This window comes from Periophthalmus magnuspinnatus, chromosome 13 (assembly GCF_009829125.3).
Source record: "Periophthalmus magnuspinnatus isolate fPerMag1 chromosome 13, fPerMag1.2.pri, whole genome shotgun sequence".
Lineage (NCBI taxonomy): Eukaryota > Metazoa > Chordata > Actinopteri > Gobiiformes > Gobiidae > Periophthalmus > Periophthalmus magnuspinnatus.
The window spans coordinates 19,456,512-19,459,886 of record NC_047138.1 but is presented as its reverse complement, the minus strand read 5'-3'; positions in this window follow the sequence as shown (position 1 = coordinate 19,459,886).

The window sequence follows — 3,375 nt, the reverse complement described above, 5'->3', positions numbered from 1 at the left end:
AGAAAACAGTCTGCATGATCTTTTCCAAAAAAGTTATGAACATCAGTCGTTCTAATGTTTTTTTTGGAGATCATGAACTTAAACTAGTAACAGAATTTAAATATCTGGGTGTGCTGTTGGATTCCACACTGTCCTTTAAAAAACATGTTAAAATGATATCTCAAAGACTTAATTTTAACATCTCTAATTTTAATCAAATAAGAAGAGCTCTGACTGATGAAGCTGCTATGATGTTTCTGCACTGTATGATCTTTTCCCATGTAAGCTATTGCATAACAAGCTGGTCTCTTACAGGTGTGACAATCCTAAAACCAATAGAAGCTTTATATAAAAAAGCTTTGAAAATTCTAGACAAAAAACCTTTCACTTACCATCATTGTAATATCCTTTCAAAATATAACTTGTTGAACTTTGAAAACTTTATTACCGTAAATTTCGGATTATAAGCCGCTACTTTTTTTCCACGCTTTGAGCCCTGCGGCTTTTACAGCAGTGCGGCTTATATATGGAATTTTACTGGATAACGGCCCCTGGGGGGCGCTCTCTAGCTGTAAACGTAAAAGTGAGACAGACGTGGGGAAAGATTCTGCTCTGAAGAATTCACTAGTTTTGATTTTGAACGATCATTTTGCGCATCATGAAATGGATATGATGCAGTTTTTAAGATAAAGAAACAGAAAGGAAACAGAGCAGGGGTCGGCCTTTAACACGCAAAGAGCCATTTGGACCCACTTTCCACGTAAAATAAAACACTGGGAGCCGCAAATACTTTTTGACATCTAAAATGAAGATAACACTGTATAATAACAATAATGTAACGGAATAATGTAGGTTTTACTTTCACGGACAAGCCTTCTACACGTGGCAGATAAATATGGCAAAAACAACTTAAGTGCATTAAAAAAATACAACTCACCAAACCGCTGCATCATGCATCCCGCTGATTATGTGATTATGTCTACTCTACTCCGCAGTTTCTTTAAAAAAACAACAACAAAAAAACTCGTAGCGTATCATTTTATCCCAGGTGCTTATTCTCCATGTGCCAAAGCAGTTTTGAAGGTTTCATTGCCTTATTTGCTTTTCCCGTATGTTACGCAGAGCGGACTCTGTGCGCGTGAGTCACCTGCAGCGACAAACCCAGATTTTAAGTAGGCATTGTCTGTTAAATTTATCTTTCTTTTTCTTGGAGGTCGTAGTCTCCTCTTCTGGCTCCTCAGTTGTCCTTTTCCCCTTTGTTAAAAGCTCTCCAAAGACTTTTGTTTTGGCTCATTTTCACTCGCTTGTGGCTCTACTTTTGTGCGTCGTGTCTGATGTGTTATACGTGATACGTCACCGCGGAGACAAGAGCAGATAATATACTTGCTACTACATCAAATAGATTTCTGTGGCGATTTCCAGCAGGATTTTCATGATACATCTACGGACGAGCTTATTAGTGTGTCATTAGGGACGGGCGAAAGTTGCTCCTGACCCCTGTGCGCACAACGTCTGAAAATTAGGGCTCTTTACGCAGGACTGTGAGCTGTGTCTGTGTTAGTTCCCAAGCCACGCAGAGCCGCAGTATGAGGCTGAAAGAGGCGCATACGGCTCCGGAGCCGCGGGTTGCCGACCCCTGAAATAGAGCCACTGCACGTGAGCTCGACATCAATGAATCCAACTTGGTCAATGTAAAAAGACGACAAAAGTTTTCAGAGGAAATAAAAGCAGATTTTCCGTGTTGGTGCAGCTTTATTTTATAAACCTGCAGGTGTGTTCATCCCGTGTTGTTGTCGTGTTGGTGCCAATTTTCAGGCACAGTTTTAAAAAAGCGTGTCGGTGCACCGTCTTTCTGTGTAAATGTCTCATGTTACAATATGAAAACCTGCGGCTTACATTCAGGTGCGGCTTATATATGTACAAAATTGATTTTCTCTTCAAATTTAGCTGGTGCGGCTTATATCAAGGTGCGCTCTGTAGTCCGAAATTTACGGTAAATTTAAAAATATCTGTCTAATATACAAGTGCTTACATGGGCTGGCACCACCGCCTCTAAAAGAACACATTAAATACAAAACTGCATCACGAACAACCAGAGCCACAAGCAGGGGTGACTGTGAGGTTCCTGTGAGAAGAACTACTTTTGGTCAAAATGTTCTGTCATTTAAAGGTTGTGTACAGTGGAACAGTCTTCCCACTTTTGTAAGGGAGGCACCCACTTTTACTACATTTAAAAGGTATTTAAAGGAGTGGCTTAGATCAACACAAACATGTGAACACAATTCATAGTTACTCAGTTTTAGCTTTACATAAAATACTCGACTTATAGGACTTGTACAATACACCTTGCAGTTTAGGTTATGTGCAATACACTTTGCACTTTAGAACTTGTGCAATACACCTAGCACTTTAGAACTCGTGCAATACACTTAGCACTTTAGAACTCGTGCAATACACTTAGCACTTTACAACTTGTGCAATACACTTAGCACTTTAGAATTCGTGCAATACACTTAGCACTTTAGAACTCGTGCAATACACTTAGCACTTTAGAACTCGTGCAATAAACACAGCACTTTAGGACTTGTGCAATACACACAGCACTTTAAAAGTTGTAGTAACCCTCCTGAGTTTATGTTTTTGACTTGGCTTCTGTCCTTTTTCTGTATTTGACTGTATTTTGTGTATGTGGTATTTTATGTTAAATGTGACCATCAACCTGTCCAGGGACAACAGATGGAAACTAGCCTGTGGCTAAAATCTGGCATATTTACATATGTATCTTATGTTCATTAAAATGCACTGTCCCTTTTCTAAATAAATAAATAAAAAATAAAAATAAAACATAAAGTACTACATGTCCAGGAAACCCAAAATTACAACAGTTTCAAGAGTAAATGTAGTTTAATATAGTGATGGGACTTTTAATTCCTTAGTGGGATCCGAGTCTTTTGGATTCATTCTGTTCAAAGAGCTGTTCAAAAGACTGGCTCTTTACCATTTAATTATATGACCGAAGTCAAAGTGAGAAGTACTTTATCTAAAAACTGTAATGTCATCAATATGACACCAAGGTAAACCACTGAAGAAGGACCAGGACCACAGGGGACGTTTTGCTGCTTTATTTCCTTCTCCAAATGGTAAAAACTGTAAAAGTACAATAACATGCTCTTAGCAAAATGAGCACAATATGACACGAAAATAAAGTGCATTCATCATTTATCAAACTTCACATTTCTCCTAAATAATACAAAAATATAGCTATCTAGACATCAATTAACACATTTATGGCATTGCCATGTGTGAGTTACAAGGTGGATGGCGACAGATAATGGCCGTGTCCGAATTCGCCAAATGCACCTTTTGAAGGTTCCCTTCGAAGTACTCCTCAAAGTG